The sequence below is a fragment of the Magnolia sinica genome, chromosome 7 (assembly GCF_029962835.1).
Source record: "Magnolia sinica isolate HGM2019 chromosome 7, MsV1, whole genome shotgun sequence".
In the NCBI taxonomy this organism is placed as follows: Eukaryota; Viridiplantae; Streptophyta; class Magnoliopsida; order Magnoliales; family Magnoliaceae; genus Magnolia; species Magnolia sinica.
Window position 1 is genome coordinate 31,789,197 of NC_080579.1, and position 14,628 is coordinate 31,803,824.

Here is a 14,628-nt window from a genome sequence, read left to right on the forward strand (position 1 = left end):
CTTCCTAATCTTCACAATTCTCCTATGATTGGTTGTGGGATTGGTATATCTTGTTGTTTGCCATTATCTCCTAGGCATGGTTGGGTGATGGAATCACTTACAATACTCACAACTCTCATCTGTTAAGACTAGGTTCATGAGAAGTTCAAAGATCTGACTGTCTCTTCTTTCTCCAACTGGATAAGATAGGACTTCAATTCCAATTGGATCTCTTGAATCATGCATGGTGGCCTCTCAATAGCTACAAGTGGATCCTTGGCACCCTAGTTCTCACCTTTAAATTCACAAGTTCCAATTATATTATTCACAATTACTCTTTCCAATTATTTAGATTTAGATTTACATCTTCTTCTAGTTCTAGTTCTAGTTACTTTCACAAATGTACAAGATTAGTCTCTGTGGATTCGACCTCGGTCTCACTGAGATTATTACTACATCGCGACCCTACACTCGGAATTGTGAACAAGTTTTTGGTGCCATTGCCAGGGACCAACGGTTACGTCTTTTTGAATTTAATTAGTTTTAGAATTAGGTTAAGATTAAGACTGACTTTTTATTTTATTTATATGTTAGGATTTTCTCTAATTTTCTTTTAGAAACTAACTTACTTTTCTATTTTATAGGATTCTAACATAGCAATCTCCAATCTAGTAACTTCTTTCTAATTCTCTCTATATTTTAGATTTTTTATTTGTTTTAGTTTCTCTAGTTTTCTTTCTTAGGTTTAGGTTTAGTTACTTGAAGGCTTCTAGTGGTTCATGCCCAAGTGAGTTTGTGACAACACTCGACGTCTCTTAAGTGAAGGAGGATTGGTCAAAGGGTTGCCTATCCATCACAGGATTAGATACTACCAGAGATCCTCAGGTTTATAGAAGTGATGGCTACAAATCAACTTGCAAATCCACCTCAACCGAAGGTTGAGGAAATCCAAGATGAAAATGAGGTGCAGAATGCACCCCCGCCTCATACACTATGAGATTTCTTACAACCGGCGGGAGTGAGCATGCCTTCCTATATGGTTCTTCTAGAAAATACAGGAAACATAGATATCAAGCTAGGAGTGATCCAACTCCTTCCGAAGTTTCATGGACTTGAATATGAAAGTCCATATTTACACATGAAAGGTTTGATGAGATAATAACCACTTTATATTTTCCTAATGTGTCTGAGGACACGCTCAGGTGGAAACTTTTTTCCTTTTCTTTGAAAGAAAAAGCTAAGACATGGTTGCATTCACTACGTCCACAATCTATTGGCAGATGGAACGACATGACAAGGGAGTTCATAAAGAAATTCTTCACATATCATAAAACAAACACCCTCAGAAAGTTGATCATGAACTTCGCCCCAAAAGGACGATGAAACATTCTTCCAATGTTGGGAGCGTTTCAAGGATATTGTCAGTTTATGCCCATAACACAGTTTTGAAATATGATGCATAAAAAGTTTCTTCTACGATGAACTGACATCTTCCATGCGCCAAATGGTCGAGACAATGTGTAATAGGGAATTCATGAGCAAAGATGTCAATGATGTGTGGGATTATTTTAATAAACCTATTGAAAACATACAATAATGAGACATCTCCCCAAGACCCATTACCACTTCTAAGCCTACTCAATCAAAGGAGAGGGGCAAAATATACTTTCTAAAAGAGGAAGACAATCTAAATGATAAAGTGGCCAGTCTCACAAGGAAACTCGAGACCATGGAACTTAAGAACGATAAGGCTAAAGAAGTTGTCTGTGGTATTTGTGCTTGTAATGTTCATACGACTGAAAATTGTCCAACAATACCTGCTTTTCAATAAATATTGAATGAGTAATTGAATGTCATAAACAACTACCAAAGGCCTTACAAAGGACTCACTTCAAACACATACAACTCAAGTTGGAGAAATCATCCAAACTTCAGCTGGAGGAATGGACAAACTGCTACTCCTCAAGGAGTCCCTAACTAATTTTTAAATTAAGGAAAACCTTAAGACGAATTGGTTCAAAATCCCACACAAACTCAAGAGCTCATCCAGCAAAGTACTCTCCAAGCCTTACAGGAACTTACTAAGGCTATACAAAAGATAGACTCACGTATTACGGTTATGGAGAAAGGGATCCTTCCAACTCAACCTATCCCCAATCCTAAACTACAATATGGAGTTAGTGACCCAAGCTCTTTAAATTCAATGGAGCAAGTCAAGTCTATCACCACTTTTAGGAGTGGAAAAACAATTGACAAATCTATTCCGATGATGGTTGAAAAGTCTAAGGACCCTGAAGAGGACACAAATAATAAACCTAGTACTACTCCACATGGATTTGAAGCACAACCTCTAAGCAGCCGATTGCTCCATTCCCCCAACGGTTGATTGCACCAAAACTTCTAGCCAATTCACAGGATATTCTAGAAGTATTAAAATAAGTGAAGGTCAACATCCCTCTTCTAAATGCTGTGAAACAAATTTCCTCCTATACTTAATTTCTAAAAGACTTATGCACAACCAAGAGGTGGCAAAGTATCAAAAAGAAAATTTTCTTGACAGAAAAAGTGAGTGTCATCCTCAAGCAAAGTGTGCCACAAAAATACAAAGATCCTGGTAGCCCAACTATTACTTATATAAATGGGAGTCACCAATGACTTGGGAGCGAGTGTAAATCGGATCCCTTACTTAGTCTACAAACAACTTGGTTTAGGTGAATTAAAACTCACCTAGACCATATTACAACTTGTTGATCGCTTAGTTCGTGTATCAAGGGGGATGATTGAGGATGTGTTGGTCTAGGTTGACAAATTCTACTATTTAGTAGATTTTATCATCCTGTATATTCAATGTCAGGCCCATGTCCTAGTAACTATTCTGTTCCTTAGGATCTCGCGGTCCTCCCGGTCGAATTCCTGCAACTTGTGACCTGTAGATTTTATTCACGCGCGACCCTAAGTCACATCCTGTAAACCCGAGTCGACTCAACTTGAGACATGTGTCATTGCAACCGCACTGTCACTGTGGTTCCGATGCCACGTCTTGTGTGCTAATTCGACGCTTAGATCATAAGATGTGGACCGCGCATTATAATGGCCATGGACCGCACATTGCGGGACCCACCTATCCCAGATGCCATGCTTCCTTAGCAAGTAATTATGATGGTGACATCACCCTAGCCTACCTAAGGTAGGATGATGTTACCCTAGCCCATGATTACTTACAAGCAATGATTCCTTTCTCTTCCCCATGACTTACACAAGTCATGATTGCCTTACAACAATCATTTCTTTCTCTCTCCTCCCTCTTTCATTCATTTCTCCATTGCTAGAGAAGCTTGGGACATCCAAGCAACCCCTAAAATCTAGCTACATCCAACCTTAAGCCCTCACAATCCAACCATCAAGACCCCATCTTAACCATTGAATCTGATCTCTTGGAGCTCTAGAGCATAGTGGTGGAAGAAGGAGCTTGAGATCTTAGGTGGGCGCAACCATAGGTAGATTTTTTCTATTTTCTAAGCTTGAGGCAAGTGGGACCCACCAATCAATGGCAGAGATCTCATCTTGGTCCCTAGGTGTGGCCAATGGCCCACCTTGATGGCATCCATGTATTGTAATGCAAGAGGGGCCCATACTGGCGGGGCCCCTCACAGAACCGTCTTCTTCTCTCTTTCTCTCTCTTTTTCTAATGGTGATGATGTAGATGGCCCACCTGATGATGCATGCATTATATCCATGTCGTCTATGTGTTGGGCCCACCTTACTGGACCGTCCAGCAGCGGGCCCTCGGACAGGCCCAAATGAAGAGAAAACATAAATATCAGGCGATCCAAGCTGGTGGGTCCCACACATGTGGACCCACATCAATGCATGTGTTATATCTAAACCATCCATCTGCTGGACGCTGGGCCAACAGCCCAGCAGCAAATAGCTGTTAGTTGACGTCAACAAGTTCTGTGGTCCGATCATGAGGTATGTGTTATATCCTAACCATCTGTCCACCTGGCAGCAGGTGGGGCCCACCTCACACGTGCTGCACGTGTGGGCGGGTGGGGCCCACCTTGATGCATGTATTCTGTATTCGCACCATCCATCTCTTAACAATGTTGTGTGGGGCCAACCATAATGCATAGGTCCTATCCACACCATCCGTTTGCTGGACTGCTGGGGCCCACCTTGAGGTATGTGATGTATTCACACTATCTAGGCCATGAGCTTGCTGAGATATATGTGTTTTATCCACCAATCCATCTAGATAGGCTGGACATGAGCCCACCATGCTGTGCGTGTTTCATCTATGCCGTCCACTTGTGCGGCCCACCGTGATGTATGATGTACGCTCACATGCTATATGCATTGTATATCTTAGTTGTCCATCGGGTGGAGCCCATATGGATTGTGCAGGCCCACCTGTTGCTTGTGCAGGGCCCACCTTGAGATGTATGTTGTTCATGGCTACGCATCCATCTTGCTTGAACCATGGGCTGCCACATGAGGCCATTTTGTGATATATATATATATGAGGCCCACATGGTGAGGCCCAATATGATGTTTGTGTGGCCCATATGTGCGGCCTAATATGATGTTTGTGTGGCCCACATGGTGAGGCCCAATATGATGTTTGTGTGACCCATATGTGTGGCCCAATATGATGTTTGTGTGGTCCATATGTGCGGCCTAATATGATGTTGGCGTGGCCCATATGTGCGGGCCAGTATGATGTTTGTGTGGCCCAATATGATGTTTGTGTGGCCCATATATGCGACCCAATATGATGTTTGTGTGGCCCACATGTGCGGCCCAATATGATGTTTGTGTGGCCCACATGGCGAGGCCCAATATGATGTTTGCGTGGCCCATATGTGCAGCCCAATATGATGTTTGTGTGGCCCATATGTGCAGCCCAATATGATGTGTGTGTGGCCCATATGTGCATTCTATTGTAATGTATGTGAGGCCCATATGATGAGGCCCACTGTGATATATGAGAGGCCCATGTGGTGAGGCCATAATAATGTATGAGATAACATGAGAGAAGTCCATTTTATTCCCAGCCATTTGAGGGCTATGGGCTATTTCATTAGGCCCTTGTGTGAGACCCATTATTTTGTGTATTAGGCCCTTGTGTAAGGCCCATTATGTTGTGTATGAGGCCTTTATGTGAGGCCATGGGCCCCACTATATGTTAGGCTCTATGTGGGCCACTCCTTGGGAGTAATGTTAGTTAAATGTCCACATTGATGGGCAATGATGGTTAAATGTCCACATTGGGACTTTCCCACATAAATGATGTTAAACATCGCTAATCTATTTTTAAAGATCATCTTATGGCATGAGACCAAAAATGAGTTATATCCCAATCTAAAATGGACCACATTATAGGAAATAGTGTTGAATGAGCGTCAACCATTAAAAACATTTCGGGGGCCATAAAAGTTTTGGATCGAGATGATTTTTGTTTTTTCCCTTCATCTAGGCCTATATGACCTAATAAATAGATTGAATGTCAAATAAATAGTACAGTGGGCCTTAGGAGGATTTTAATGGTGGATATCTAATCACTATTATTTTCATGTGGTGTGGTCCACCTGAGATTTATATACCTCTCATTTTTGGAATAAATCCCCAAAATGATCTTTAAAAATGGATGAACATAATGGATGAAATACATACATCATGGTGGGGCCCATAGAGTACTACCTACCAGCCAAGGGGCTGGTGTCAGGGGGAGTAGTGAGACTAGCTACTGAAGTGATGTCAGCAAGTTCCTATAACACCCTGAAAATTGGGGGTAGAGCATATCTCAGCTCCCGAGTTCCAAAACATCACTTATGCAACATATGTAATGATGAATGTATGTTGTCTGTATTAGTGCATAAAACATAAAGTAGATTAAGCCAAAACTGCAAACATAATCCAGGGACCGGTAAAATATGCAAGCGGAAGACTAAAGGAATATATATATATATATATATATATATATATATATATATATATCAATATAAGTTCCTGAGATATGTATGCTCTGCCAGGTCATAATTACAAGTGTTTGTTTCAAAATATAAGTATCAAAATGAAATAAACCATAACAAAATAAGACCTGAATCCCCGTAGCTCAGGACACGGCTCACATGAACCCGCCTAAGAACTGCATAAAGGAGAACGCCTCCTCATCATCCTCAAACTCCTGCTCTGCCTCGTGGGTTGCATCATCATCTGCATCTAAGACAGAGTCTGGTTGGTGTTTAAACACCGTCCCAGAACGTGGGAGTGAGTGATCAACTCAGTGGAACTATATAGTAAAAGTTAACATGTTATCAATTTGATCAAGTAGTAATGATAAAGCAGTACAATCAAACATGTCCTAATTACTCTTGTTAATGCAAGGATGTATGCAGAAGGGATGCATGCCCTCGCCTACACTCCCTCAGCGTCTTCATCTTACGGTACGCATGACAACCTCTCGCAGTGCTCCACAACACCAAGGCACATGCAATGCGATGCATGAACATGATTACCAAGTTGTTATTAATCCTTTTCATACAGCAGGATTTAGAAAGCTAAGGTACCTTCCTTATATCGATTCCCAAATAGTGATCCATTCTAGGGTCGTCAGTCCTAGACAATATCATAGGATCATATGGTTCTAGGTCGCTGCAAAGGGCTCGTCACCAATCAATGCATGCCTAATCACACCTTTGTTGCTACACTAAGGCTCGTCACCTCAATGCAGTATCAAGGTATGCTCGAGGTCACTACAAAGGGCTCGTCACCAATCAATGTAGGCTAACAGCACGAATATAGTGTCCCATACCACCATAATCGGCTCATGAGTCTGGTTTGATCACTGGTCACTACGGGGAGGCTCGTCACCCTAGTGTAGGCCGACAGCTCGACCACGGTGTCCCATACCACCATGCCCGGCTCATGAGTCTTAGCAGATTGAGGTACCATGGTTAACGGGATTTGCACTGGTAAGTTTGGTACCCTAGATTCAAACAGTAGCGTCCATACATGGTGAGCATACATCGGGCTAATCAGGTTACTTGAAGAGCTCGACTAGTACGAGCGCACGTTGAGTTGAACGACATGAAGTGCGTAAACACTCCGCGGGGCCAAACCATAGCCAACAACCCTAATATGACTCGGGTTCGTCAAACATGTCCTACATGGCGAATGAATCTCAGCCACGATTTCAAAACTGTTACCGATTACTTAGACCATAACGTGGCCCCATACACATTCAACCATAATAGCAAACATATTATAAGATACAGGATAACGAGAATCCATACACATGCATTTCATAAGTAAAGCGGTAAAAGTAACAACATGCATGGAGGAAATCATACACTTAGTTAACATGGATAATTAGACTAAGCAATTCATGGAGGAAAAAGTATACATAAGTAAGGTAATTGGGATTTCATGTCTCAACTACCTCATGGTTCACACCTTACTAAATACAAACTCATTCAAACATTTTCACAAACACTTAGACTACACTTGGCAACGTACATCACATATGTTGGCCATAGTACATATTAGGGCAAATCCTTTTGACAAAGAGTTGTTGCATAAATAACAATCATATTCGTACGACAATTAATCATGGCAAGCACAATGCCAAATTCCAAATGCATACAAACATTTCAACAAACACATGAATCACACTACTTACAACATAGACTATCGATATACATAAAATGAAACAGATATCGCATTTGGCATGTGAAATGGCACCCACATCAGTAATAAATCATTAACTAACATTGAAAGCTTTGAAAACCATAAACTATACGAATATAGTCTGCACCTTAAACTAGAAAGTGTGCAATGGATCTGATTTGGATGATAAGTCTTCATCAACGACGACTAGATAACCTAAGGCATGAATTAAATTAGCTACATAACACTTAGACTATCCTAAGCTCCAAAATAGGTTAGGGTTTAGTTGACTTACCCAAAAATGAGATTAGAATCGTCGAGATAATGATTCAAAAGCGACGGGTTAGGTACGCAGAGTAACTGGAAGGAATTCCAAGATGATTCACCAACTTCTCTCTCTCTTCCTCTCTCTTTTCCTCTCTCTCTCTCTCTCTTATCTAGGGTTTGGAAAATTCGTATGGAATTAGAAATTGAGGGTTTAAGGTCTTTATATAGGCCTAAAATTGATGGAATTAGCCCTAGGGCCAAGGTATACTTAGGTTATAACCAAATCGGGTCTATTTCGATCCAATGGAGCATTTCTAGAGGTCCTTTTACTGAACGCGGTCGGATTTAAGCTCACTAATAATGGATCTTAAACAAATTAAGTTTTCAGTCTGATCGGGTTTCTAGATCGTCCATGGCAGACCAATTTCAGTTCAACGGTCACCGAAACTCGATCAGAGCAACAAGCACTTTGACACGTTGGGCCATCTTCCCTAATTCGAGGGTGAATTTGGGTCATAATCCAACAGTCAGAATGCTTATAAATAGCGGGGAAGTGACACGACTCAGATTACTTAAATTCATATTTATTTTCTAAATAAATTCACCTTTCTCACACTCTTCACTCCGGACTAAAGCAAATCGTCTCAGGACATCATCTAGACTTAATTTTCAAGGTGATTGTAAAGTCCAACTAGATGATCATAATTGTCTAATTTCATCACTATCGGACTTTCGACGTGCAGTCCAGGTCCAATACGAAGTTTCAAAGTACTCCCGAGAGCAACTGGGTTTAGAGTTGAATCCTAGGTTTCTAGGTAACATAGTATTAGCGGTCCTACTCATTTTGGGTCTTGTATTTCATATTCAAAGTGGTTCAAGCTAATTCTACTAAGTATTCAGTTTAGTACTTAACCAAATTCTACCCTAATTATGGCAGAATACGGTCCTAGGGCCATTCTATGCCCCATTTTTAGTACTTCTAGTTATTATATTATTTTAATTATTTTTCTAGAATTTCATCATCAATCTTACCCTATCTTCACCAAATTTCATGAGATTTTGTGATGTAAAAAAATTCTAAAAATTCCAGAAGCAGCAGCTTTCCAACACGTGATTTTTGGATAGTTGTCACAACAACCTACTTTAAACTATATTAAATATTTTATTATATTTTTTACATATTTTTATATAAAAATACACTCATTTATCTTCAATATGGTTTTTGAATTACCTAAATCTGAGTTATAATGTAATACCCCGTACTTTACAATACTCGAGTGTTACCATATAAATTAATTTAATATAAATGTATAAATAATGCAACCTAAATATATAAACTATGAAGTATATGTACTTTGTAAAGATTGAAAATTTCATGCTAAAATGATATGTATGTATTTAATATATATAAAAATATTATAAAAATAATATTATATTAAATAAACATAAGGAATAATAATTTCACAACATTATTAAATACAAATATAATTTTAATTAAAACATGATATCGTATAATCTTCAATTCATTCATATGTATAATTTATAATGTAATATTAAGAATTATGTATTAATAAATATGTGATTAATAGCATGTATGTAGGAGCATGTTAATATTATGAATTTTATTTATATACATGTATAACGTAGTATATTAATATTAAAACCAAATTTATATGAGACTTTAAGCAATAGGCAATAGCAACAAAATTGGTTAGCAATGCATGGTGTGAGCTTGCAAGTGGCCCATTTAGGTCTTTTAACCATCGACGCTTAATTTCGGAGTGATCTGACTACTATATTGATGAGAATCCACCATTAGGTCGTGAAACCCAAAAGTATGGCCCACCTAAACCTTGGGTCCGCCCCATCTTTGGTCCAAGGTCCTAATTAAACCCGTAAAACCAAATGGACGGTGTGGATTTCATCAAATCCACTGGTGGACCCCACATTTCCTTGCACGTGTACACAATGCAGGAGCACCAGCCGTGCAATGAGCCAAGGGGCTCGGTCAAACGTCACTGACCCGACGGTTTCCATAAATGGGAAACACTTCCCACCTGCAGCCGTTTAAAATGGCTCAATTGTGTGTTTTTCCTCCCATGTTGGATTAATACGTGGGACACCATCTCATTCCAGTTGAGAAATCCAAACCGTCCATCTGACAGAGGGTCCACGCCTGACCAAAACACCTCCTGGGTCACGCGATTTCAGGCACACATGCAGGCACAAACCTAGGTGCAAACAGGCTGTGTGCTGTGAATTCCTTCCAAAAATGGAAAACTTCCGTTTCCATTTCAGTTCGCCAGGAGGGCGATCCGTGTGAGGATTTCTCGTCCAATCATAGACCTCTATTTCGGACGGGTCTTGACCACCCACGCGCCACTCACGTGTTAGGGTTTTCGGTGGAGAACCAACTCCAAAAACCACCTACCCGCTAGCTGTTTTCCATGAAACTAGAAACCAGGATTAGATCCCAGCCCTTCTTTTGCATCCAACGGACCTAACAGCATTGGTATCCCTACAAAAAGGGAGAGAAAGCGTCCCTTCTTCGATCCTTCTACAAAACACCATAGAAACCGGTCGTTTCCCTATCCCTTTGAACCCACCAGCTAAAACCCCTCAAAGCTTCGACCTCTCCATTTCAGAAGCTCCCCACCGTCAATCCAGAGCCTCCACTGGAACCGGATTCAAAGAAGATCCCTCCGTTTGAAATCTGCCATTGTTGGCATGTCGTCTTCCCCGTCGTTCAGCCGCACTGAGTGTGAGTCAGGCCGACCCTGACGTCCCTTGCTGAACGTTCCATTTGGAAAGGGAAGTGAATGAAAGAAAGAAGAAGAAGGAAGGAGTAGGTGCGTGGGTGCAGTTCGTCACAGTGCCTTGGCCCAACCGAGTCGCTGGCCATGTGCACGGGTTGCTGCTGACTTCGAACTGAGTTGGGACTGATCCAGGGCAGCAACCCTGCTGCCATATGAGATTCGGGTCCCCATCAGATGGAAGGAGAGAGAGAGAGAGAGAGAGAGAGAGAGAGAGAGATGGGAGCAGGTAGACAGGAGAACGGTTCCTGTTTGTGTCGGCCAATACTGCGAGTCCAGCAGTTTGCTGGCTGTGACTCCACCTCGAAGGGAAGCAAGGAAGAAGAAACGGAAGGAAGGAAAAGAGAAGAAAGAATAAGAAGAGGGGAAGGAGAAAGAGAAAAGAGAAGAGAGGAAGAAGAGAGAGAGAGGGAGAAGTCGGGTTGCGTCTGACTCAGCTGAGAAGTCGGAAATGGCCGAGTCTGGCTTATGACAAGCTGCCTTGCCATCAAAACATGGGTCGGAGTGTCCAGCAACGTCACAGAAAGGCGGGTTTCGATCACTGTGTGAGCCGAGTTGGATGTCGTCGGTTCACGGATCGTGTTTGGGTTCGAGTTGAGCTAACTCTCTCTCGACGTATGGAGATGCCGAACTGACTGACCGTGACCCCGCTGATTTCAACTGATGGAACCAACCACTCCCATTTAAATCAGCTTGCGCACCATTCAACAATCCCAGATGCCAGGATGCATATATTCCACTTCAGCCGCACCCTAGAGACCGTCGAGATTTAACGCAGCTGGGTCTAGTGTCGTGTTGGGTCGTGAGTAGCCAAGCAAGGTAAGGCCTAACCAATTCAGTATATTCCATAAGTCTATTAAATGTAGGAACATAACTACAACATCTTTATCCTAGCTAATATTAATCATAGTACTAATATTATCAATTATTTTCTAATGATTACATTAACATTGTTACCATTTCCAATGTTATTAGGATTATTAATATACTATATATGGTTGGACATTAGTAGGTTGTTATACTAAAACTAGTCATTATAAGCAGATTTACAAGTATTAAGTGGTAGTATTTTATTAACCATTCTTAAACATTTATCATGAATAGTGGATTTTACTAAATGATATCATTACAAAGATTACTATTGCTACATTAGCTAATGATAATTATAACACCCATGTTAATAAATACTTTATAATTATTGAACTAACTCTAATGATATTAGCATGCTACCCATCACCTGAGAAGATTATCTTTAATAATAGACTACCCTATTTTGTTCCCATTATAATACTTATTGATACCAGGGGCGCAAATATTAACCATATCATTAACATCAAATTTCGATTAACCATATTATTACATTGTGTTTAAACCACACATACGTCATAGTACAACTCCTAGGACTAGACCCTAGGATGAAACCCAAAAACCTAAGTAATCAAAGCCCTAGGTTATAATAATCTAGACCATGGGCACTTTGTAGAACATTGATCTTACGTACAACTTCACCATTCATGGTAGGATTCGATTCTAAGGGTGCACGTGCTTCCTAGCAGCCCTAGTTGGCGTTGGCAATTCGACTCACAAGGTGATGATTCTTCCCCTTGAGCTTTCCATATTCTCATTAGCTTAAGTTATAGTTTTTATTAAAAATTATAACTGATACCTTTCTCTTATAATCACATGCGTTAGCTGGTGGAAATTGAATTGCTATATTGCCTGCTTAATGTTCATCCTGTATATTTGTTCATGCTTGTGGATTATTTATGTATTACTTATGGACTTTAAACTGGTACATTAGTGGGGAACCCCCACCTATAAATGTACACCCATACTTGGGATGTAACCCGACTAGTTGTGATTAAAATGGACCTTCGACTTAGTGGTTATTGAGTGGTGGTCTGAATGAATCATTGATGTGGGCCTACCATCCAGGGTTATTGTGTCCAAATGGTTTTCAAGGATGGTCTTTTATCGCATGGTTTTGACACTCGTCCTATGAGGCCTATTTTGATAATTGCCCTATGTGGCTTGTTTGATATCGCCCTATGTGGCTTTGTTCTGGTATTTTTCCTATATGGTTTCGATGTTTTATACCGTGCAACCATGCGATGGTAAGCCCCATATACTGTAATATGATTGGCCACTAGTCGACAGGTTTCCGTTAAACATCCCAAGATGGTAGCCTCATGGGCCGAGGATGGTAGTCATGGGATACTATGCCTGAGCCGTCGGCCTACACTGGGCCCTGTGCTCCCCGTAGTGACCGTGAGCTTATTCTAAAATGGTTGATTGCAATTGGACTAATAATGGGCTGGCAAATCATGCATGCATGGCATACTACGACGGCTTGGATCATTATGCCCATGCGATTACGCTGCGAGTTGCGCTAATGACCAGCCGATCGATTTATGATGATGACTTGGATCACTCATGCCCATACGATTACGCTGCGTGTTGCGCTGATGACCACTCACATCTTTGGGTGATGACCCCATTGCCTGTCTGGATATTTTTCCTGGGGCTCCGACCGTCCGGATGATTTACCCGGGTCGATGATTGCATTCATGCATCCATGCACCTAATAAGACTGCATTTACTCTGTTTTGGTTGTCTGGATGTTTTATACTATCTCTTACCTAATGCGGCGGTGTGTAATCTTGAGGGGAATTCACACTGAGTTGGCCACTCATCCATCAAATATACAACCGTACAGGTAATACAGGTGGCTTTAGTGATATGTATGTTTAGACTTGATGAGGAGCAGGGTACGATCGCTAGGGATGCATGGCTGTATTTACCTGGAGGAGCTGCGTGATCTTGCTGTTGACATTTATATGCTTTCCGTCATTCTTCATGTATTAAATTCTTGTAAATCTTGTACTTGTTAAATTTAGAGACATTAGTTTATATAAGTCATTATGGGCAGCTTCTTGTAAATTTGAATGATAATGAAATTTTCCTTTATGTCGATTTGTCTATACTACGCTCATTTGCATACTCTGATGAAGGAAAAAAAAATGTACACTCGACTTCGACCATCCTTTAAAGTTAACACTCGGGTTTTTGGGACACGGGTCATATACTCGGGTCCTGAAAACCGGGGCGTTACATATAATGAGAGAGATATGATTTTTCAAAATTGGACAAAGTGCGTAGAAAAATTACAGAAAATGGGCTACCCAATCAGCTGTACGGACATGGCCTCCCCAAACCAGCGAGCCCCTCGCCGGTCACTGGACATATGGGTGAGGGCTCACCCCAGGGGTGATGTCCTCCCCCCCCCCCCCCCCCCTTGGGGTTGCCTAAAACATGTGGGACCCACCCCGGGTCCCCCCGAATTGAGTCATTTGGGCCCACGAGTCCGTCGAGGCATTATCGGGTCTCATTTGCAAACGGGAATGAGTTACGCGACGTACAATATATGATTTTGGGGTAGGAGAAGATAATCTATCCAAGTAACCTATCTATTTTATTATATTTCAAAAGATTAAGGGTCAAAAATCTATTTTATCCATTTAGTTACTATTTATGGCAAGTTTTAGTTTCGGTGTTGTTCTTCATCTTTTATACCCTAGGATTGGTGTGTATTATAAATGTAATTAGAAAAATTTGAAGGATAGGATGGTGAAAGGTGAGATCTCAAAGGAAAAGGGTTAAAAAGGAACTTTATACTTTGGGATTGAGCTTTGAGAGTGTTATGGTTGACCCATTGCCTAAGGACGTCTAACTCTAGGTTGGCAAAAATCTGGGGTGTTACAATCTACCCCCCTTAAAAATAATTTCGTCCCCGAAATTGGCTAAGGGTAATGAGTAAAGATTTTATTATTCCTTTCGCCTAAGCTTTACTGATTTCGAGTTTATATGCGTGGTAGGGTGTATACTATCTATGCTAGTCTGG

At 41.0% G+C, this 14,628-nt stretch overlaps 1 non-coding gene across 1 annotated transcript; it reads right to left on the reverse strand.

The window, feature by feature from the left end:
- Positions 1 to 1,317: 1,317 nt before the first annotated feature.
- On the reverse strand, positions 1,318 to 1,425 carry LOC131252444 (small nucleolar RNA R71). The gene has a single exon (XR_009174463.1). It is a non-coding gene; the product is annotated as a small nucleolar RNA R71 (small nucleolar RNA).
- Positions 1,426 to 14,628: the final 13,203 nt, after the last annotated feature.